We start from the raw sequence: 25,358 nt of genomic DNA on the forward strand, positions 1-25,358 counted from the left end.
ATAGTTCAGCCCCCTCCCTGGATTTCAGGTCACCTCTGCCCCTGTCCATGATGGGGTTGCAAGAGGAGCTGCACTCCACTACATCCACTACATGGATGTCAGAAGTTCAAACTGTTGCCTATTTAGCTGCCAAAATTTTCAGTTCCATCCACTCCTTCAATTTATACAGTGTGACTGAGTTCTCATTTCAGAATCTACAGTAAAATTGGGGTGCAGTATAAATGAATGTAAAGTTAATAAAATAGAATAGAAAATGAAGTGGGGATAGTATTTGTCTTCATACTTCATTCAGTATAAATCCTTCCTCTTTGAATTTACCTGAAGTTGCTGTCAAATTTAGCAGTAATTTATGTATACTTAGCTGCAGAATATATAAGGACTTGACTATAAGCAACGCTGGGACTAATTAGTAAATAAAATATATATATATATATACTTGGTGCAGTTTCCCACAGCCAAGAACAAAATATTTTTCTTGAGAGTAGAAAGAGGTTGTCCTTGTATGTAAAATAAGCTGTGCATTACGTAAAATGTTTATTATATATTTAATAGTGCAAAAGTAATTTTGGCTTGCATAAGTAAACTAAATCAACTAGTCTAGTGGAGAATAATCTCCAGATTACTACTTTATAATAACTTAACAATTGAAACACTCAGTTTAAGGAATAGCTTTTATTTTTCTTTTTTTTAAAGCACATACGCTGATCCTTAGTGATAGCAACATCTTTTCAAGTAAAGGTTGTTAAGGTATTGATTCTGTGAATCCAATAACATTCCCTTTGGTGTCTGAGGTTGCAAATAGCTAGAGGAATAGTAAGCACTGGTCACACCTTCTGTACGGTTATATCAGGATTTTTACTTGCTCATAACTTTCTGAAAACTTCTCTTGGGCGAAAACTTTTCATGTTTTTCATGTTTGCAAAATCTTTGCAGCTGTTGAGTCATGGAAAGGTGACCGAAAGTTCTTTGCTGATGAAGTTTAAGACCGTTTCTCTCACAATGCAAACTTTAGTTAAAAAATTTCAAGCTTTCCTTTGAGTGATTGCACGTGTCTGTTCCACTTCAGGCATGTTTGCACCCAGTGCATTGAAGCCGGAGATTTTTCCCACAGTAGTACCTGTTGCGGCGGCCCATGTGCTCACCGCAAGCTCATGCTGTTAGCTGGTGGTATAAAGGGGTTGGAACCACCCTGATCCTCCCTCAGTTCCTTCTCACTGCTTGTGGTTGGTAGTTGGAGCACATATGCTTCCTTGCACAAATCTTCCTGTTTTTCTCTGAGTGAAATCCATAAAACTTTATAAATAGTTAAATTATTTGTTTAGTGTTTGTTTAGATAATGGCACTTGTTACTTTTATTTTTGTTTGATTTTGGACTTGCACTTAGGCATGCCTCAGTACTGGGCATTAACAACACTAATTCCCTAGGCTTTAAACAAGCCAATGCCAGTCATGACCCTTACTCTTGTTGTCTAAAGTGTTTGGGTGAGGGCCACATGCTATTTCCAAGTATCAAGAGATGATGCCAGATTTGGGTGAGTTGTGTTGCATTCCTTGTTCAGGTAGACTCTGAAACCCTCCTTGCCAGTCACCTGAAGTGGATTGGACACATGCAATCACTTGAAGAAAAAATTGTTGTTAACCTGTTCTGTAACTATTGTTCTTCAAGATGTGTTGCACATGTCCATTCCATGACCCTCCCTCCCTCCACTCCATATTGGAGTCTAACTTATTGGTCTCTGGTAAGATAGCAGGAGCATGGAGAAGGTGCATGTGCCACCCCAGTGGACACTGCTGTGGGGAAAAAGATCTCTGGCTTCAGAGCAGTGGGCATGCACACACCTGAAGTGGAATGGACCGTCCAGCATATCTCTAATGGCAACAGTTACTGAACAGGTTAGTAACCATTTTTAGGTAGTTCTTACTGATGGCTAAGTTTGGTTTAACAAAGTTAAAAATATGTCATTGCTAAGCACTGCATGTACTGTAGTAACTTGTGGTGACCATGGGAACTATGATACTCTTGTGCATTGTTGCTACAGTATATCTGAAAACAAATTTGGCTTTATAACTGTTGTTCTGTAAAGTTTTCAACATAGAAACTTGTCATATCTATCAATTCTCTCATCTGAAACTCAGATGGCTAGCTCTCAGCAGGGATTGTCTTTCTGTTATGTCTTTATGGTTCCTAGCCTAATGGAATACTGGCCTCTAGGTGCAACTGCACTACAAATAAATAATAGAAACATTTTTGTAAACATCACCGCAAATGGCACATGATGGCATGTATGTGATAGTTTTACTTTGTGTAATATATCACATATATGCCATCATGTGCCAGCAATGCCCCTCTGCCATGTACATTGGTCAAACCGGACAGTCTCTATGTAAAAGAATAAATGAACACAAATCAGATGTCAAGAATTATAACATTCAAAAACCAGTCGGAGAACACTTCAGTCTCTTTGGTCACTCGATTACAGACCTAAAAATGGCAATTCTTCAACAACAAAACTTCAAAAACAGACTCCAAGGAGAGACTGCTGAATTGGAATTAATTTGCAAACTGGATACAATTAACTTAGGCTTGAATAAAGACTGGGAGCGGATGGGTCATTACACAAAGTAAAACTATTTCCCCATGTTTATTACCCCCCCACGTCCCCCGTTCCTCCGACGTTCTTGTCAACTGCTGGAAATGGCCCACCTTGATTATCACTACAAAAGGTTCCCCCCTCCCCCTCCCCCCCCCGCTGGTAATAGCTCACCTTAAATGATCACTCTCGTTACAGTGTGTATGGTAACACCCATTGTTTCATGTTCTCTATGTATATAAATCTCCCCACTGTATTTTCCACTGAATGCATCCGATGAAGTGAGCTGTAGCTCACGAAAGCTTATGCTCAAATAAATTGGTTAGTCTCTAAGGTGCCACAAGTACTCCTGTTCTTTTTGTATTTTAACAGTAACTCTTGTGTGTCTGTTATATGCCCCATAGTCTGAATAACGGGTACTGTTAACAGTCCTTTGTAAATTAGTAATGGATACATCTTGACATAGCAGTTATTCTTCTAGTTATAGAGACCTTTTATTAAAATTCAATTTTAAAATATGTACTCATGGAATATTTGTAACTGTGCTGTGTTGAATACTTAACATCCAGCATTTTGGATTTTTACGTACTCAAAATGATATTAAAACGACACCTTGCTAAAATAAAAGCTATCATGGATGATATTCTTTGCTGGGAAAATTAGACCGTTAAATGTCTTTAAAATCCAGTCTGATTTTTTTTCCTCTCTAAAAGCTCCTTTATTGCTATACATTTGGAGGCTTACACTGATTAGTCAGCCTCTCAAAAAGTAAGGTAAATTTCAGCGCTTGACTAAAACTGATGGGAAGGAATAGTAACAAATGATCAGATGAAAAATAAGAATATAATTTGAATATTTTGCATTTTTGGAAGGTTTTAGTTATTATGTTTGAAAAAGTGGCTGTTATGCACTTTTTAAACATTCTTTGCTTTTGTCTCAATTGTGAAATAATTTACATGTAGTGTGTTTAAAAAAAGAAAAATCATGTCCAGTATTGGTATAGAATTTTTTTTTTTTTACAGTCAAGATTTAGCCAGTTTCAGTACATATACAAGTAATGGAATTGTTGGTCTGAGTGAAGGGGGAACCTAAATTTCACCTTAATACAGAAAACTCTCCTCTTTCATGCTGCCTTATCTGAACCTTCTTTATTGATCTAACAATGCTCTTTATACAGTCTTGAACAGCTTGAGCCATTAAGGTAACAGATAATAGTGTCTTAGATGTATACAGTATCTTTTACTCAACTTAAATCACTAAAAAATGTACATAGAGATCAGTCCATGCACCATTAAATTCAACCATCATCTCCAGGGGAAGTGAAGAATAACTTATTCAAGTGAAATGCCAGAGGAAACTTTTCAGAGCTGTGTTTAATTACCAAAGTTAAATTTAGCCAGTACACCAAGGCAGTCCGTTCCTCTTGCTTATCTTGTACTAAAAAGGAGTTCTTCCAAGAGCACAATACATCCTCTTGCTATTGTGGGGCAGTGGTTCCTTACTGAGAATACCAGATGAAGTTGTCTCTTGCAAACATACATTATTATTATTTATGTAAGACTGCATATGTAGGTCTAATAGTAGTGTTATAGTTGCTTATAATTCGAATACCCATATGCTAAATTTTTAGAAAAGAGTACTTTTCATATTTGTCACAAAGTCAAACAAATTTTCAAGTTGCCTTATGATTGCTATGAACAAGCTTATCTGTATCTTTCAAATAAATAACATCTGCTATATATGTTTATTTCTTAAGAAAAAAAGCAAAAATGAAGTGTTTGCTCAAAGCTTTTCATGTAACATGACATCTTTTGTTATGTCAGATCAATATACCTGGGGATCTGTTCTTTTCCAAGGAAAAACTGCTCCCACATATAGTTGAAAAATTAATAGAAAAATTGATTTGTGTACTGGAATAATAAGAGTAGTTGGAAAGTCATACATGATGAAATTTGTACTTTTTCAAATTATTTAATTATTAATAAACTCAGCATTGTGTGCCTGGGCAATAGAAATCTATGAAAACAGTTTTCAGAGTAGCAGCCGTGTTAGTCTGTATCCGCAAAAAGAAAAGGAGGATATGTATCACCTTAGAGACAATGAGCTGTAGCTCACGGAAGCTTATGCTCAAATAAATTTGTTAGTCTCAAAGGTGCCACAAGTCCTCCTTTTCTTTTTATGAAAACAGTGTAGCTTGAACTGCAAAATTACATCATGAATAGAAACAAACAAATAACCCCACCTTAGTCTTGCAATGCAAACAGTTTGGGAATTAAATGAGGTTAAAAAAAAAAAAAGGCAGGCAAGTCCCTTGAGTAAGTCCTTTTTGTTGATAGTCTTCTGTAAACATGCCTCTTACGGAATGTGAGCTATAGATGTCATTGGATTATGAGTCAAAAGTGCCTGAGTAAAAACATGAACTATATTTCCATCTGTCTTTAAGCTAATAGTTTGATATAGGCTCTTTGATGGATATTTTAATGGTTTTTTTTTTTTTTTTTTTTTTTTACCAAAGACAAGTAATATTTGTCAGTTTGTACTGAAAGCAGGAGCTGCGTATAAACGTGGAACTGATCACCTGGATTTTCAGTCATGTGCTTCAATAAGTAAAATATATTGCTAGGTTACAGAGAAGCTAATCACCAGAAATATTAATCTGGTGAGCTTCAATGCTTTTTTTCAAAGGAACTGTATCTGAGTTCTCTTGGCTACTAATCCAACTATTAGTGATTAATAGTAGCTTTTTAAAAAAGGAGAAAACCCTGCAACCTTTCGAAAGTGTGTGTTAGAATGGAGAACATCCCTAACTCTTTCCATCTGCTGGAAAAAAAAATTTAAACCCCTGCCTTTTTACAGGGACTAAAATAAACAGCTGAGTTAAACATGAGACTGTCTCTGAATTATATTGATGTTTTGGTGTGTGCGTGTCTGAAGCATTTTTAAACGAAGAAAATTCCAACCATCTAAAGATTTGTGTATTTGTAAAAACAGCAGTATTAGAAGTTGTTCAAATGGTGATGTTAAACAAGACATTTGAACTAATGTGGTCCTCTTCCTAAAGTTCATAAGTCAGCACATGTGAAGTCTGAGTATTCACAGATCCTATCTATGTGTGTACGTTATAGTAGAAGAAGCATTTCCAATACATACAATGGCTGCTATTACTGTTATTGTTAACAAAAGGGTTACAGTATGTTGTCTTGATGTTCAAAAAGCCTAACAGATACTTCCCGCCAGGAATACAACTTTTTTTTAAAGGAATATGTTTTGAACAACTTTGAACACAGCATGATGCAAATGTGCTTTCATTTTACTCTGAAGAATAAACTTACTTACAAAAAGCATACACCAAGCAGTATTTGTATATTTCAGTTCTCAGAATTAATCAGCATTTGTCCACATATTAGATTTTCTGTATTTTTTTTAAATATTCTCTTCAGTTAGAAAGTTCTCAGTTTCTACTGATTGGTATGCCAGGGTCTAATCCTGCCCCTTCAAAGAAAAAAAAACTCATGAAATTTTGGCTGACCAGACACCTTAAGGGCAGTTCAGTGTGCACCAAAATCTGTCCTTTCTTTTCATTCTCTTTTGCAACCCTCGGTGTGAAAAATCTTTGCCTGTTTACCCTTCTTAGGGTATGTCTACGCTACGAAATTAGGTCAAATTTATAGAAGTCGGTTTTTTAGAAATTGTTTTTATATAGTTGATTGTGTGTGTCCCCACACAAAATGCTGTAAGTGCATTAACTCGGCGGAGTGCTTCCACAGTACTGAGGCTAGTGTCGATTTCCGGAGCATTGCACTGTGGGTAGCTATCCCACAGTTCCTGCAGTCTCCGCCCATTGGAATTCTGGGTTGAGATCCCAATGCCTAATGGGGCAAAAACATTGTCGCAGGTGGTTCTAGGTACATGTCGTCAGGCCCTCCCTCCCTCCATGAAAGCAACGGCAGACAATGGTTTTGCGCCTTTTTTCCTGAGTTACCTGTGCAGACTCCATACCACGGCAAGCATGGAGCCCGCTCAGCTCACTGTCACGGTACATCTCCTGGGTGCTGGCAGACGCGGTACTGCATTGCTACACAGCAGCAGCCCATTGCCTTGTGGCAGCAGACGGTGCAATAGGCCTGATAGCCATCGTTGTCATGTCCTGGATGCTTCTGGCCACCTCGGTAAGGTTGGTCAGGAGTGCCTGGGAAGACATGGGCGCAGGGACTAAAATAGGAGTGATTCGACCAGGTCATTCTCTTTAGTCCTGCTGGCAGTCCTATTGTACCGTCTTCTGCCGAGCAGGCAGGAGATGAGGATGGCTAGCAGTCCTACTGCACCATGTGCTGCCAGCCAAAGATGTAAAAGATAGATGGAGTGGATCAAAACAAGAAATACACCAGATTTGTTTTGTATTCATTCGCTCCCCCCCCATCGCTCCCTCCCTCTGTGAAATCAACGGCTGACAATTGTTTCGGTTAGGTCTGTCAGGGGCACCTTGAAAAGTATAATGGAGATTCAGCCCTGCCTGAAATACCGGGGGGAGGGATAGCTCATTGGGTTGAGCATTGGCCTTCTAAACCCAGGGTTTTGAGTTCAATCCTTGAGGGGGCCATTCTGTGTGACAGTTGTTTTTGTTTCTCCTTGCTGTAAAGCCACCCCCTTTGTTGATTTTAATTCCCTGTAAGCCAACCCTGTAAGCCGTGTTGTCAGTCGCCCCTCCCTCCGTCAGAGCAACGACAGACAATCATTCCGCGCTTTTTTTCTGTAAGCATGGAGCCCGCTCAGATCACTTTGGCAATTAGGAGGACATTAAACACCACGCGCATTGTCTAGCAGTGTATGCAGCACCAGAACCTGGCAAAGCGAAACCGGACGTGTAGGCGACGTCAGCGTGATGACGAGAGTGATGAGGACATGGACACAGACTTCTCTCAAAGCATAGGCCCTGGCAACGTGGGCATCATGGTGCTAATGGGGCAGGTTCATGCGGTGGAACGCCGATTCTGGGCCCGGGAAACAAGCACAGACTGGTGGGACCGCATAGTGTTGCAGGTCTGGGACGATTCCCAGTGGCTGCGAAACTTTCGCATGAGTAAGGGCACTTTCATGGAACTTTGTGACGTGCTTTCCCCTACCCTGAGGCGCAAGAATACCAAGATGAGAGCAGCCCTCATAGTTGAGAAGCGAGTGGCAATAGCCCTGTGGAAGCTTGCAGTGCCAGACAGCTACCAGTCAGTCAGGAATCAATTTGGAGTGGGCAAATCTATTGTGGGGGCTGCTGTGATGCAAGTAGCCAACGCAGTCAAAGATCTGCTGATATCAAGGGTAGTGACCCTGGGAAACGTGCAGGTCATAGTGGATGGCTTTGCTGCAATGGGATTCCCTAACTGTGGTGGGGCCATAGACGGAATCCATATCCCTATCTTGGCACCGGAGCACCAAGCCGGCGAGTACATAAACCGCAAGGGGTACTTTTCAATAGTGCTGCAAGCACTGGTGTATCACAAGGGACGTTTCACCACCATCAACGTGGGATGGCCGGGAAAGGTACATGACGCGCTCATCTTCAGAAACTCTGGTCTGTTTCAAAAGCTGCAGGAAGGGACTTTATTCCCAGACCAGAAAATAACCATTGGGGATGTTGAAATGCCTATAATTATCCTTGAGGACCCAGGCTACCCCTTAATGCCATGGCTCATGAAGCCATATGCAGGCAGCCTGGACAGTAGTCAGGAGCTGTTCAACTACAGGCTGAGCAAGTGCAGAATGGTGGTAGAATGTGCATTTGGACGTTTAAAAGCGCACTGGCGCAGTTTACTGACTCGGTTAGATCTCAGCGAAACCAATATTCCCCTGTTATTACTGCTTGCTGTGCCCTCCACAATATCTGTGAGAGTAAGGGGAGACGTTTATGGCGGGGTGGGAGGTTGAGGCAAATTGCCTGGCCGCTGGTTAAAGAATGGATGTTGTTTGAACGCCAGCAAACATATGCTGCAGTGCTTTGTTCTGCAATGATTCCCGACTACGTGCTACTGGCCTGGCGTGGTAAAGTGTCCTACCATGGTGGACGGAATAAGGCTGCCCTCCCCAGAAACCTTTTGCAAAGGCTTTGGGAGTACATCCAGGAGAGCTTTATGGAGATGACCTTGAGGATTTCCACTCCATCCCCAGACACGTTAACAGACTTTTCCAGTAGCTGTCCTGGCCGCGAATGCCCGGGCAAATTAATCATTAAATATGCTTGCTTTTAAACCATGTATACTATTTAAGAAGGTACACTCACCCAGAGGGTCCCTTCTGTGCCTGGTAGGTCCGGGAAACAGCCTTGGGTGAGTTCGGGGGGTACTGGCTCCAGGTCCAGGGTGAGAAACAGTTCCTGGCTGTTGGGAAAACCGGTTTCTCCGCTTGCTTGTTATGAGCTATCTACAACCTCCTCATCATCATCATCTTCCTCGTTCCCCAAACCTGCTTCCGTGTTGCCTCTCTCTCCATTGAAGGAGTCAGAGCACACGGTTGGGGTAATGGTGGCTGAACCCCCTAAAATGGCATGCAGCTCATCATAGAAGTGGCATGTTTGGGGTTCTGACCCGGAGCGGCCGTTTGCCTCCTCTGGTTTTCTGGTAGGCTTGCCTCAGCTCCTTAAGTTTCATGCGACACTGCTTCAGGTCCCTGTTATGGCCTTTGTCCTTCATGCCTTGGGAGATTTTGACAAATGTTTTGGCATTTCGAAAACTGGAACGGAGTTCTGATAGCACGGATTCCTCTCCCCATACGGCTATCGGATCCCGTACCTCCCATTCGGTCCATGCTGGAGCTCTTTTGCGCTTATGGGACTCCATTATGGTCACCTCTGCTGATGAGCTCTGCACTCACCTGCAGCTTGCCACGCTGGCCAAACAGGAAGTGAAATTCAAAAGTTCGCGGGCCTTTTCCTGTCTACCTGGCCAGTGCATCTGAGTTGAGAGCGCTGTCCAGAGCGGTCACAATGGAGCACTCTGGGATAGCTCCCGGAGGCTAATACCGTCTAATTGTGTCCACAGTATCCCAAATTCAACCCCGCAAGGCCGATTTCAGTGCTAATCCCTTTGTCGGGGGTGGAGTAAGGAAATCGATTTTAAGAGCCCTTTAAGTCGAAAAAAAGGGCTTCGTCGTGTGGACGGGAGCAGGGTGAAATCGATTTAATGCTGCTAAATTTGACCTCAACTCCTGGTGTAGACTAGGGCTTATAAATATGGTCAGCCATGCCCCCACAGATGCTTAAATTTTCAACAGCTGCGCTAAGATGCGCGCCTGCGCGGCTGTGCAGTATGTTACCAAGGGCCATACACTTAACTCCCCCAGCCCTGGAGCTGCTGTGGTGGGGAGAGGCTCCTCTCCCCCGGCCCCACCCCCAGCTGGAGCCCTCACACCCTGTGCTCCAATCCTCTGCCCCAGCTCTGAGCCCCCTCCCACACTCTGAACCCCTTGGCCTCACCCCCAACCCACATCACCTCCATATTGGTGCACATAATGAAATTCATTCTGCACATGGATCGGAGAAATTAGAGGCAACATTGTTGCAAACCTCTGTGTCCAATTCTGGCTGATCTTTCTAGCACTAACTTCCTGGTTATTTTTATTGGCCCAGGCCTGGTATAGTAACTGATTTAGATTTATATAAGGAATAAAAACTTTCAGCTGAAACTACAAGGTCTAAATAGCTTAGAATAGCAATTCCCAAACTTTAGTGGTTCATGTACCACCTTATTAAAAAAACCTGACGTTTGAAGTACCACATTCAAATTTCTTTGTGTACATTTATTTTATGCCTTAATACTGTTATATATTTACAGACTCATAGTAAAAGAAGCATTTGAATTTGACTTATGGAAATGTACTTGGAAGAAATTAGATGTGGGTTTGGTTGGGGGAGTCCACGTACAAGGGCTAGAGGACATGAGGTTTAAAGCTGATCAGGGATCTTTTGATAAAACTCATTTTTTGTTTGAAAATTCTGACTTACCTAAACTCATATTTTGCAGAAACCTACTGGCTTTGATGAAACTTTCATCAGGAAAGTTTCTTTTCAGGTGGAGGATGAAATTTTTGGTCAAAGTAGAGAGACAAATGCCAGAAAAGCCTGGTGGTTAGGGCACTCACCTGGAATGTGGGCAGATCCAAATTCAAGGCCTTGATCTGCCTTATTCAGATGAGTGCCCTAACAACCAAACTATTGGCAATTATGGGGTGGGTGGATCTCTCTCGTTCTGTTGCTGTTTTGTTGTGGAAAAACTTCAAAAGGTCTCAGTTGCATCCTGATGCAGATTGGGAATTCCTGAAATTATGAGAAGTTTCATAAGACAGGAAAAGAGTTTCCTGCCCGGCTCTAACCAAGTTAGACAGAGGGTAGGGTCAGGGATTGTGTCTGGGGTGGAGGGAGGGTTAGAAAGGTGGAAGAGCCTTGTCTGGAATTGAGGAGTTTTACCTGGGTATTGAACAGTTTCCATTCCAATTCAGCTTTGTTCCCAGTTCTCTTCCTGCTCCGTCTGAACCATGGAGCTGTGTGCAGTCACCCTGCAGTCTCTGGCCTGTCTGGAAAGTCTTTCCCACGTCTCCTTCTGTCTTGGTCTCACAACTCCTTTCTGTTGGTTAAGGCATTCAACATGGCTCCTTCCTGGAGCTGTGCTTTGAATCAAGCCTTCCCCAGCTCATTAGTATCCAGATTCCAGCCCTGTTCCATGGATCTTCTCTTGGTCCTTGGACTCTCACATTTTGTCCTCTTGATTTCTGGGGCCCTACATCTTTCCTTCCTGGGGTTGGGTTGTGATTCAGGCAGCCTTTCCCAGCACACCAGTCTCTCTCCTGATTTCCATACCATGGTGTCTCTCTCATGGCTTAATGCTTCCCTGCAGTGCTGCCCTCCAGGCTATCTGCACTGTCCCTTTTTAATCTTCCTGGAAGTCATCTAACAGCTGGGTTTTATCTTAAGGAGGTACCTTCCTCAGCTAGTCTGCTGTTCCCTTGAATACCTTGTTCTTTAAAGGGGCCATATAATGGAACGGGTTGGCTGGCCGCAGGTCCCATTATCTGTTAAAGGGGACATACCAGCTATTACAGCATACCACTTCCAATAAGCTCATATACCTCAAGTGATAAACATACTGCAATCTCAGAATCTTAAACACCATAGGAATGACCAGAAAATGTGAATATATTTGTTCCCATTTTTTACACTATTTCTAAGTGCAGTAACAAAATATGTAAAGTAATATAATGGAAGTATAATATACAAAACATAGATATGCAATGTACTTGACCACAATGTTGAGGAATTACATTTTATTGCTGAAGCCTCTATTTCCCCTTCCCACTTCCCTTCAAAATGTTAGGCTGTTTTGTTTCTATTGCCTGCCTTCTTCATTTTTTTCAGTCAATAGTGCTCCTTCAGTTAGCCAGAGATGCTTGTTGGAGTGATTCATGTCAGATCTTCTCTTCCTCTAGCCTTTTCCCCTCTGCCTTGAAGGTAGAAAGTGCTTTCTGTACAGTGTTTCTTATTCCTCTCAACCTGGAAGGAAGGGATTGAAATTAGTTAATTTGAACGATCATTGGACTAGCTATACAGTTCTACTTCCTATTGTCTCAATAGTGTGCATTCATGTCCTCACACCTTTTTTTGTTCTTTCCACTCTCCTGTCTCTTTTGTGTGTCTTAACCCCTCCTTCTACCTTTCTGGGTCTCTGCTTCCTCAGGATTGCATCTATGCTTGTGCCATCACTGCTATAACAGTGGTGAAGTGATGCAGTCAGTCCCAGCCAGTTTGCTGGGAAAGCACTACGCAGGAATAATACTGACATAAAAGCAGCCCTCCATTGCTGCAGGCCTACTGTAAGAGAAGGGGGGGGGGGTGGATTGAAGGGGAAAATGTAGTCTTTTGTCCACATTCCAAGAAAAGAACAGTGGGGAAAATAGTACTTGTGCCATTGCTGGTGTTGCAGATTGGTTGTCTACTAGTAGCAGTATGTGAAACTGACTGACGGTATTCAGCAAAAACAACGAGGAGTACTTGTGGCACCTTAGAGACTAACAAATTTGTTTGGGCATAAACTTTCATGGGCTAAGACCCACTTCATCAGATGCATGGAGTGGAAAATACAGTAGGAAGATATATATATACATAGTACATGAAAAGATGGGAGTTGCCTTACCAATTCTAATGAGACCATTCAATTAAAGTGGGATATTATCAGCAGGAGTAGTTTCACTTTGCTCTTGAGTACTGCTGCTCTGTGAAGGAGCAGAAACACAGCCGTGATTCTTGTCTGTGGAAAGAGTTCTGTAATATGGGATTTCTATGATCTCTGTGCCAAATTCAACCCTTGGTATCTTACATCACTTTTGTAAACTCAAGTTCTGGTCTGCCTTTTCTCACATGAGTTTAATTAAGTAAAATGAATTTTTTGTTTTTGTTTTTAATAAAGAATAGTTATTAATAAAACTGGTACGTATTTGCTTGCTTAAAATTAATGTGAATGTTTACTGTAATAGATGAGAACTTTATAGACTCTGACCGCTACTCCAAGTGTTACTGAGTAGTAGACATTGGCCTTTGTTTTACCCAACTGAAAGATTAGATCAGCTATACATCTAAGGTGTTGAAAGAACATTGCCTGTTCCAACAAGAGTCTGGAATAAATTGCTTCAATAAACAGACTCCAGATTTACTCATTTCATGTGGTTGAATGGGAATAATGTGACTGCTTTGTCTAACCTATGCCCATTTTCGGAGACCTGCAATCACAAATGTACCAATATTGTGTGATGGTCTATAACTTTTGAAATGTGGCAGAAATTCTAGCAGATAAGCTCTTGATATAGAAGCTACAGACAGCCTTTGTAAATCATAAATTGTCACTTTCTGAGAGTCCTAGTGAGGACTACATCATGCCCTCAGAATGGAATAAATGTTTAAGTTAACTTTAATCAGATCCTGGAGTTCTGTTCTTAAGCAATATGAAAATGGATACCCTTTATGCATTCTATGCACTTAAATACAACAGATGTGCTCAGCTTCTCTCTGGTGCTCACTTGATCTGAGGCAGCCCGTGACGTAGCTTGGTTTCTATGGCAGTGACTTCGTGTTATGTAAGGAAGTTGAACGTACACTGCCCTGGTTGTTAAGGTTCTGAGAATCTTTCTTGGACAATCCTTTCCCGATCAACCTTTTAAAAGATCATTAAAAGTATGTGAAGTGTTTCAGGTTCTGTTAATTGGTTAGTAATTAATACCACTTCTATTTTATGTTAGTAATTACAGCAGTGAATATGTAGGTCAGTGATCCATGGTTCTAAAGGTCAAATCTGACCCTGAAATCTGCACTGTGGTTTTCACTAGAAAATCTTGATGACTGTGTGTACACCTCACAGGAATTAATATAGATATAGCTTCAGTCTACCTTTCTGAAATCAGTGTATATTTCCAGTCTTGTAGCCCCTGTGTTAGTGCTGTAAGCATCAAAAGGTGCACCCTAAATTTCACAATTTGCTCCCTGTACTCCCCCCCCCCCCAACTCCTCGTCTCTTGCTAATTTGCCCTCCTCAGAAATGGATGCTTTAACTTTGAAATGAAAAATTTATTCATCATATAGCCTTCTTTTGGCTCGTCACTAAGATGTTAACTATTTTTATATATAGCAGATTTTTGAATTTTCGTATTTTAAATGCAGAATTTTATTAAGTACATTACATCACAAGTTCTTAAACTGAGGGTTGGGAATCCTGGGTGAATTGTGCCCTCAGAGCGAGAGCATATAGGGAAGAGTGGACTCACCGCTACTTCAGTTCCTTCTCAACTGCCTGCAGCTCAAGATGAAGCAAAGTGTCTGCTGCTTCTTAGTAGCTATTACCAGTTCTTCTTTTTTTTTTTTTTTTAGTTTATTCTTTTATTTTTTGAGTATTTATTCCCCCTGCCCTTGTTTGCAGAAATCTCTGGGTTTTGGGGGGTGGTTCTCCCCCATCGATTTCCTGGTGTGCGACTAATTCCTTGGCCTTTCAACTGGTCTTACTGTGGGGTGTGCCAAAAGCCCCAGGATTCAAAGCCTACCAGACCTGCAATAGACTTTTTCCCCTAGATTGCCGAGCACTCTAGCTGTCTCCGGTGTCTCAGAGACTCCCACATCCTGTTGAAGCGCAAAGCTTGCACTGGGTTTAAGAGCAGATATCCCAAGGAAAAGGTGGTAGGAGTAAAGCTTCTCGTTAAGGAATGCGTTCTAAAGCCTGCAGTGTCCAAGTCATGTCCCCCCAGTACTTCAGTGACCGCTTCAGAGATTAAGCGCTCTAGGAAACAAAAGCATCCTTCTCCTCGTAGAACAGCAGTTCTCAAACTGTGGGTCAGGACCCCACAGTGGGTCCTGACCCCATTTTAATAGGGTCACCAGGGCTAGCTTAGATTTGCTGGAGTCCAGGGCTGAAGCTGAAAACCCAAAGGCTTCAGCCTGGCATGGCAGGGCTCAGGTTACAGACCCTTTGTCTGGGGCTGAAGCCCTTGGGCTACTGCTTTGTTCCCCCTGCCCAGGGTGATGAGGCTCAGGCTTTGGCTTCGACTTCCTTCCTTCCTCCCCCCTCTCCCCCGTGGTGGGCTCGGTTTTGGTCCCCCCTCCTGGGGTCGTGTAGTAATTTTCATTGTCAGAAGGGGGTCACGGTGGAATGAAGTTTGAGAACCCTTGTAGAACCTCCAGGAAAAGAGGGAGATCACTGCTAAGAACTGAACCTGGGGAGACCTTATGCCCTGGAATGGGTACCTCCGAGGCTTCAACAGACATTGGCACTGGGGCTTAGGTATTGTCTAAATAGATAATTCAGGATAAGCCTGCTAATAAGCACTGGTGAGAGTCATCTTCTCTGGTGCCATCTAGGCATTGAGATCCCTCTAAATCTAAAGACTCAAGGAAGTACTCAAGGTACTGTCTTCCTCTCTGGTGCTACTGTGAGAATCATATCACCTGGAGTGTAGAGATACCACCTTGCCAATCACTTTGGCACCATCCTCAATGGCATCTTATTTGCCATTTCCATTACCACAGGCCTGTGGCATTCTCAAGGTTCCTGTCACAAAAGGACCTGTTTGTGTTGGAGGAACTGGAGTCTCCCCTCTTGTGGGTTACTGAGAGTCTGGGGTATCTTTTAGACTACAGTGAGTCCTCATCAGGGTACACCTCCTGAGGTGTTAGGTAGTAAGCTGAGGAAAAGCCCCACACCAAGATTTCAGAGTCAGAGGTGTTATCCCCAGAGTCCAAAAGGAGGGATCTAGGCATTGGTGCCAGAGATGGTACTGGAGGAGCTGATAGATGGGTAAGTATTGGGAGACAGACACCTGCTGCAAGGTGAAGAGAGGAGGTGCCTGATAGGCATGGCAGTAGCTGTGGAGATCTTGTGGATCTTGGGCTGGAAGATGTAGATGAAGGAGCTCGAAGGAGCTCTTTTAAGAATCTTGCTACCATGGCATTGGAGAAGATTGATATTCCCTGAATGGGGGAATGAAATGCCAGTATCACTGCTAGATGCACTTTCAGTGAACTAACTGCAAGCCCCAATGACTGAAGGGGCAGCATAAACTCCAAAATGTCCTGGATAGAGGTCAGTGTTGGTTGGATTCTGCAGGCTAATAACCACACCAAAAATCACTTTCATTTCACTAAATAGGCCATCTTGGTGGAGGGTTTTCTATTGAAGGAGGACTTGTTGGACAGCTGCCAAACACAGCTCTTCCTCCTCATTCAGCCATGCAGCAGCCATGCTCTGAGATGCAGGGAGCTGAGCACAAGATGCAAGGTGTGGCCTTGGTTCTGAGTAAGTTGGGGTGGGGACAAAGCAGTATGGGAGTCTTAACAGACAGACCAAGAAGGTTGGAAAACCAGCACTGTCTTGGCCATGCCAGGGCAGTGAGAATGAGCTTGGCCTGATCCGCCCTGAGCTTGAGGATAACCTGAGGGATGATCTGGATTGCAGGAAATGTGTACAGGAGAGCTGACTGTCAACTGAGGTGGAAAGTGTCGGACAGGGAGTGTGGACCGAGGGCCCCTTGAGAGCAGAACAGATTACCTTGTATCAAACAGGTCAATTATTGGGATGACCCAAGCTATGAAGATCACCCACACTTGTCTTCAGGGACCATGTGTGACTCAGGGAAAAATACCTGCTGAGATGGTCACAAGATGATTCTGAACCCCAGGCAAATGAACAGCTATTGGAGTAATGTTCTCCTTGATGCAGAACTGCCACGGCCTGATCACATCTAGGCAGAGAAACATGGAGTGTGCTTCCTCTTGCTTGTTCACAGCATTGCTGTGGTATTGCCAGTAAGTATGCGAACCACTGAGTCTCTGATACAGTCCTGAAAAGTATGACATTCATTTTTAATGGCCTGAAGCTCTAGCACGTTGATATGGAGTGAGGCCTCCTGCTCCGACCGACCACAGCCCCAGTACTTCCAGTGATCCGAGGTGCCCCTCCCAACCCATTAGGGAGGCGCTGGTAAAAACCGACCTGGTTGGCAAGCTCTGGATAAAGTGAATGTCTTGGCAGACACTGCAAGGAGTCCAGAACCAGTGGAGGAAGGCAAATCTGTCTGTCTTAGAGGGTGAAGAGTAGGACAGTAAACCATCCTGAGTCACATTTGAATGGAGCAAAGGTGCAACCTTGCAAAACTGGATCACCTGCGTGCAAGCAAACACGTGGCTCAGGAGTCTCAGGTGTATCTGAACGGTCATGGAAGGCTGAGACTGCAGGCTGAAGCAAAAGTGGCAAATTGTCTGAAAACAGTTGGCAGAAACGCTTTCAACGTCTTGGAATTTAACAGGGCCCCAGTGAACTCTATTTTCTGCGTAGGAGACAAGTTTGACTCCCTTATGTTTCGGATGAGACTCAGATGGTTGAGCAAGCGCAGTGTGATGCTGACACGAGCAAGAACTTCCTCTCTGGATCTGCCTCTCCAATAATCAGTCATCCAGATATGGGAAGATGTGAATTCCCTTGTTCCTGAAATACTCCCTAACAATGACTATGCATTTGGTAAAAACCTGGGGAGCAGAAGAGAGGCTGAATGGAAACACTGTGTATTGAAAGTGGCTCTCTCTCCAAGTAATCAAAGAAATTGTCTGTGGCTCAGCAAAATCGACACATGGAAGTATGTGTCCTGAAGGTCCAGAGCAGCAAGCCAGTCATTCTGAAACAATGCAGGGAGAAAAGTCGAGAGCGACCATTCAGAACCTCATGTACCTGATATAGTTATTCAGGTGGCAAAAGTTGAGGATGGGTCTTACCCCTCCCTTTGACTTCACTGCAGGGAAGTACTGGGTGTAGAAGCCGTAACCCCGGTGTTCTGGCGGAACCTCCTCTACTGCTCCCAAAGCCAGTAGAATGGACCTGCTTGAGGAGCGGTATTTTGTGAGAGAAATCCCTGAAGACAGACAGGGAGGAAGGTTGGGGAGGATGTGTGGATAGGAACTGCATGGCATAACCTGATTTGATGACACTTAGGACCCAGCATTGTGAAAGTGAGATGAGGAGGGAGGAGTGACGACTGGAACAGTGCTCTGAACTAAGGATTCAAAATGGGTACTTTGGGAGGTGCTGGAGGGAGGGCATGTGGATTGGCCAAACCCTGAGCCCACCTGCTTCCTCCTGTGAGATCTGTTCCCCTTTCTGGGGTAGTCCCATTGTGCTGGAAGAGGGAAAGCCTGGGAAACGTGCTGCGGATGCTGCTGCTGCCGCCATTGCTGTTGAATGCTGTAGTTGCACCACTGGTGTGTACATCCCTCTCGCAGAACTGTAGGATAGCCCTGGAATCCTTGCAGGCATATGGCATCTCATCAGTTTTGTCTGAGAACAGTGGTTGGCTGTCAAAGGGCAAATCCTCAATGGCTTGCTGGACATTGGGGCAGTGCCTGAATTCCACAGCAAGGAAGCTCTCCCATGGTAACTGCAGAGGCTATCACCCTGGCTGAGATGTCTGTGATGTCTAGCAGAGACTGCAAGGACATCTTAGCCACCAAGCAACCCTTGGTGACGCATGCCTCTCATGAGGCCTCGGCAGCTGGTCTGTGAACTTTGATGTAGCTGTCCAGTTAACAAAACCATATTTGGACAGCAAGGCTTGCACATTAGCAATTCACATCTGTAAGGAAGAGGAGGTGTAAATCTTCCTGCCCATCAGGTCTGTTCATTTAGAAACCCTATCCTTAGGGGTGGACTTAAACCTGCCCTATTGGGCTCTGTCGTTCACTGCAACTAGGGAATTTGGGGCTGGAGGGAAGTAAATGGGTATTCTCCTGCAAGAACTGCCTGGGTACTGAGGGAAGCAGCTACACGCTGCAAAAGGTCTTGGTACTGTTTAAAATCTCCGTTACCAAAGGGAAGGATGAACCAGGTAGCATGGAATTGTTCAGAGATGAAGGGCATCCTGTTTTAGGGCTTATAGACCGTGGTAGGATGGCTCTGGAGGCTCTGCAGAGAGGTGGTCTGCCGGTGCCTTGGCTTGTGGCAGATGGATGTTCACCACCACACACCTGGCCAGCAGTCACACCATTGAGCGAGGCAAAGAGAGGAACCTCCATGACAAGGAGCGTCCCATGGATTTCGTGGAGGCCACTGGCATGGATAAGGCATTGATGGCCAGTAGGCGCCAGGCCAAGAGCCTCCGTCCTGACCATGAGACAAATGCCAATCCCATAATGGTCCAATGGTCCCGGATGTGGTCAGGTAATGGAGAGTGGGAGGATGGTAACCCAAGTCAGATGCTGAGGAACTTTGGGATTCTGGAGATAAGGGCAGATAACAGTACAATAAGGAACTGTCACTCTTGAGGATGATAGAAACAAATATATAAAGAAATGACAAGATTGTGTGGTAAACTAATATGCTATATGGAATGGTAGACGTGTAAGAAGATTCCAAAAATGTGTAGCAGTGCGTTTTGTCCGTGGCATAGAAAAGATTAATTTGATACTGCTGGCAAGCTGTGCTGTTATAAATATTTTGGGTTGTGAGTTCTAGTAAGAAAAAGTCTGTTTCAACTCTTTTTGGGAAAGGTGTTTAATGGTGTGTCCTCTTTCAAGCTATAGATGGCTAAAAAACAGGAAAGAAAAAACAAAACAAAAACCAAGCAGATCTAAAATCTCTAAATGTTGAGAGACCAGCACTGAGTTTTACTCTATTAACTACACTTGATCTTAGCTGAAAACAGCCGAGAAGTGCTAATTTGTCCAACATTTCTTACAATATAGAAAAAAGTGTAGACATCTTTCTAGACTGGGTGGGTGAAAAGATAGTTTTAACCAGAGGATCTTGTTTGATGTTGGGGTCATTCATTACTCTTTGACTAGCTGTGGTAGTTTGAAATCAACTCAATTCTATGCAGGCTCTTCCATTATCTATTTTAAAGTGTCTTTGTCTATGAAATTACTCTGAAGAGTTGTTAAACATTTCCTGTTTTTCTTCAGTTTTTTACCACTTCCTTTTGCATTCTGCTAATCGTCTCTTACAAAGTGTTTGGTGTGAGCAGTAAATATAACATTTGATCTGTTTAACTGTTTTCTGTAACACATGGTTTTAGCCTGATTTGAATGGAGTCTTCAAACTTTATAGACTCATATTGCCTAACTTTTATTTTTTGATGTGCTCTCACACCATTTCCCTTTGCCAAAAAACCCCACTCCTGATGAAGCCCTATATACTAAATTGAAGGCAAGAGAGGAAAAAGTTCAGTAAGGTCTATTGCTGTTGAATAGTCTAGCAAGAGTAGTGGAAGTCTCAATGGTTATTTTAACCCTAAACTAAAAGCACTCAAAGTATACTCTATGCAACAGTCCTTCTCTTTTGGAGGTAAGTAAGGTAACCCAACTACTAATTGGTATCTTTTTCTTGAAAAGTATGCCACTCTCTAAGACTCCTGGAAAAGAAAACAGATTGGGCACTGAAAAGGTCTTCTGGATTTGTTTGTTGGTCAGCTTGCTGCTTCTTTTCATTCTCTCTGTGGCATGGTCACTAGCTGAGTGCTTAGGAGAGATTTAGCCACCTTAAGAGGGAAGCATTGAAGTCCATTTTGCCGGATGTGCAGTTTCTTGTTGCATCCCTCCATGCAGCCCACAATTCATTCAGTGACTGACAATTACCCTACTAAAGAGATTTCTAATAATGTCCTGGCTTTCAACCTCATGGCTCTTGGGGTGGGAAGGATGCCCTTCAGGAATTTTTAATTTTTTTTGTAACAACTCAATTCTTCCAACTCCTCTTGTCCTTGCAGTAGACCAGTAAGAATTTTAGGCATTCTTCTAACGCCATAATTCTGTAAAGGTCTGCTCCCTCAGTAGATGCATTGCTTTCTCTGCAAAAGGCTTTAGACAAAAGGCCTTGCTTGTCAGTAAACTTGAGTTCAGGACTCAGTTCTCTGTACCATTAAAGGAGGGGAGTGTGCCAAGTCTTCCAGTGGTCTCATAACTTCTCTAATTGTCTATTTCCTTTTAGGAGTTAGGCTTAGGCTTCCTTTCAGATATATTATTTCCACTTAGATACTGTTGCTAGTTCTCAGAAAACTCTTAAAGTTCCATTCAAGCGAGTAATTTGTGTCCCTGAGACTCCTGGCTAAGTCATTTTGCCTGTAGCTTCTGGTGTGAAGAGCAAGGAGCTTAAAGTTCTGTTTCTTCAACCACAGTTTCTATAGAGAAGGGGTGGGAGTGAAAACTGCGCCTTTGTTTCTACCCGCAGTGATTTCCCGGTTGTATTAGAACACAATGTGTTACAAAACTCCAGAGTAAAAAAGTACAGATTGTTATGAGGAAATAATATCACATTTGCCTGGACTATTTCAAAATACAACACTGTTAATTAAGTTTGGAATAGTTTATAGTTCTGAACTTTGACAGCACAGAATTATTGCAGCTACCATGTTCAGAGAAGGTGTTAAAGTATCAAGGCAATGCAGAAAGTCTTCAAGCCCTGTTTTTGGATCTTTGTTAAACCTGTTCTTTGTTTTGTACATATGTGAAAGTGATGGCTTCTTTAGTAACATAAAAGTATGTAATGCTAAAATATTATGCAGGCAGTTCAGTACTTCATTGAAGTTTGACTATGATCAAGAATTTGTCTTGTTTTTTTCATGTGATGGTATTAAAAACCAATCTTTTCCAACTTAATTACTAGCAGCTTTTATTAGGGCTGTTGATTAATTGCAGTTAACTCATGTGATTAACTAAAAAAAATTAATTGCAATTAAAAAAATTAATCGTGATTAATTGCACTGTTAAACAATAGAATACCAATAGAAATTTATTAAATATTTTGGATTTTTTGTACATTTTCAAATATATTCATTTCAGTTACAACACAGAATACAAAGTGTACAATGCTCAATCTATATGATTTTTTATTACAAATATTTGCACTGTAAAAATGAGAAACAAAAGATTTTTTTTTCAGTTCACCTCATAAAAGTACTGTAGTGCAATCTCTTTATCATGAAAGTGCAACTTACAAATGTAGGGTTTTTTTGTTACATAACTGCAGTCAAAAACAAATCAATGTAAAACTTTAGAGCCTACAAGTCCACTCAGTTCTACTTCTTGATCAGCCAATTGCTAAGACAAACAAGTCTGTTACATTATGGGAGTTTAATGCTGTCCACTTCTTAATTACAGTGTCACCTGAAAGTGAGAACAGGTATTCGCATGGCTGTTGTAGCTGGGGTTACAAGATATTTATATACCAGATGCGCTGAAGATTCATATGCCTCTTCATGCTTTGGCCATTGTTCCAGAGGACATGCTTCCATACTGATGATGATCATTAAAAATATAATGCGTTAATTAAATTTGTGACTGAACACCTTGGGGGAGAATTGTATGTCTCCTGCTCTGTTTTACCTGCATTCTGCCATATATTTCACATTGTATCAGTCTCGGATGATGACTCAGCACATGTTGTTCATTTTAAGAACACTTTTTTGCTGCAAATTTGACAAAATGCAAAGAAGATACCAATGTGAAATTCCTAAAGATAGCTACAGCACTTGACCCAAGATTTAAGAATCTGAAGTGCCTTCCAAAATCTGAAAGGGATGAGGTGTGGAGCATGCTTTCAGAAATCTTAAAAGAGCAACAGTCAGATGCGGAAACTATGGAACCCGAACCACGAAAAAAGAAAATCAACCACCTGCTGGTGGCATCTGACTGAGATGATGAAAATAAACATGCGTCAGTCTGCATTGCTTTGGATCATTATCAAGCAGAACCCATCATCAGTATGGACGCATGTCCTCTGGAATGGTGGTTGAAGCATCAAGGGACATACGAATCTTTAGCTCATCTGGCATGTAAAATATCTTGCAATATTTGTGGGTAAAAACACTCCAAAGATATAGTTCCTCAAAAGAAATGTGTGGTTTTTTAAATCTAGTTAATGAATATTACTTTATTATTCCAAACATAAATTTGTAATACTTGTCTGTCCTATTATGGATAAGATGTGAAATCTTCTAATTTAAAGTTAAACATTTGCAATTTAAAGCAGACAAACTATTTTATTGCGTGTGGGAAGGGACGGGTTGGGAGAAGGAAGGTGTAGTATTTGCTTAGCTCTCTTAAAAGGCCAATTAGAATATAGAAATACAGAAAAATTGTAGATAGTGTGTTTAAACAAGATTTTAAGGCAAAGTAGGTTAATTAACATATTTCAATAGTACACTGAACTCTCAAGAAAACGATGCAGTTGTCTGTTAATGAAACACATGAACGGAACATACTCTATGCATGAAGAGAATGGGCTCTTACAGTGTGTATTTGTGTATGGGGGGAAGAATATTCCATGACATCCTCTTCAAATTTCTTGCAACTCAACTTTACAGTGAAAGAAAATCACTTGTTTAGACTTACACTAGGAAAGCATTCACTACAAATTACCCCCCATCCTGTAGAACTTTTAGAGAAGTTAATGTTGTAGGAGTTGATCCTGAAAAGTACTCTGTCTGGAACCACTCTGGTACCACTCTGGCAAATTATTGAAGCACATTTTAAATGTGTGAATAGTCCCACTGAATGTACATGTATTGCTGTAGTGATGCCACAATGCTCAGTGCCTGCAGCATAGAGCTCACAAGCCATCATTAGCAGAAATCAAATGATTCTCTGGGTTAATATTGATCATAAATTAGAATTCTAAAGAAAATTAGGTTGAATTGCTCCTATTTATTTTTCAGCTAAACTATGTAAAGAATAAATAGTTTATAACTAGTAACATGAGTGATTGTTCTAAAAATGAATAAATGCATATGATTTACACACGATTAAGTGAAATGTAGTTGTCTCTTTGAGTATGTTAACTACTCTGACATCTGTACTGCAACCCTCCCTCTTCCTATGACCCTCCATGGCAGGGAGTTTCAGAGCCTGGGTCAACTGACTTGGGGTCATGCTATGGGGCAAGAAATAGTAGTATAGATGTTCTTGCTTGGGCAGGAGCCTGGGCTCTGAAATCCAGTGAGGCGGAGGGTTTCCGAGCCTGGGCTCCACCCTGACAGGGAACGTCTACACTGCTTGTTTAGCCCTGTAGCACGAGCCCACGTCAGTTGATCTGGGCTCTGAGATTCACTGCTGCTGTGTGGGTTTTTTTGGTTTGTTTGCAGTATAGTCGTACCCTGATTAAGCCACAGAAAATGGAGCTTTTTTTAATAAAAAAATCTTATGGCATTGCCTTCACTCCTATATATAATCCGTTAGCCGGTACTATACATATCTCCTGTTATCTGCAACACTTCAGATCTTTGTTGACTATCATTTGTCTTGTGAAGTTCTTTAGTAGTGCTTCCTTCTGAGAGTTAACTTTTTTTAAAATTGACTGAGTAGATTGAAGTATTTGCATGTTGTAGAAAAAAGCGACATACTGCTCAGATGTACTACTATGATTACTTTTAATCTTTTGGTGTATGTCACCTTATCAGGAAATAAGAAAATTAATGCTTTGTTTTTCTACAAGATGTAATTGGAAGAAATCCATGTGTTAACTGCATTAAATGTTTGTTCCTAAATAATTTAGAAAAATTTAAACCTAACTGAAGATAATACCAATTACAAGCAGTGAACTAGATTAAAATATTTATAATAAAATGAATAGAGAAATGTAATTTGGGATTTACCAGTAAAATAAAAAATCTAATTCATCGGTATCCCCAAAATCTTAAAAATGAAGGTTGTTCCAGTGCTTCATCCAGTAACATGTAAATACTGAGAATTGTTTATTCTAGTCCTCCAGAAGGGGCAGATACAGTAGCTACAAACCTTACCTTTTCAGTAATGTGTACCCAGTTATAAGGTAGTCTATACATTCTCTAGTTTTGAATGAGCAAAATAGTCTGACTTTGAATAAATATTTGCTACAAAATGAGAGAGGATTCTGTTAACAAATTCAGATGTTTTATTCACAATTAATTGTAATCATGAGCAATCGTAAAGCTTTAACAATGGAAAAAGGTCAGCTTTTATTGAAATTCAATATTAAATGCAGCAAAAACGGAGGTGTCAGGAAATAGATATGTATTTAAGATTGTAATGCACTCCCATATTTTTCTGCATGGCTTTAAATCATAAATTTTGGTCCTTCTATCCAAAATCTTAAAGCTGTCAGTAAAATGTAGAACCTATTGTATTTTGTACTTCATTACAAAGGAATTGTAAATTCCACAGTTAATGCCTATAAAGACTGATGATGATACTTAAATTAGTTAGAAACCTTAATGGAAATTTAGCAAACACTTTAC

At 41.7% G+C, this 25,358-nt stretch overlaps 1 protein-coding gene across 2 annotated transcripts in view; it reads left to right on the top strand.

Annotated features, from left to right (window-relative positions):
- The window catches only part of SNRK (SNF related kinase), a 79,921-nt gene that overhangs the window by 32,287 nt on the left and 22,276 nt on the right, over positions 1–25,358 (top strand). The gene's annotated exons all lie outside the window — the stretch shown is intronic.

This window comes from Natator depressus, chromosome 2, assembly GCF_965152275.1.
Source record: "Natator depressus isolate rNatDep1 chromosome 2, rNatDep2.hap1, whole genome shotgun sequence".
Classification (NCBI taxonomy): domain Eukaryota; kingdom Metazoa; phylum Chordata; order Testudines; family Cheloniidae; genus Natator; species Natator depressus.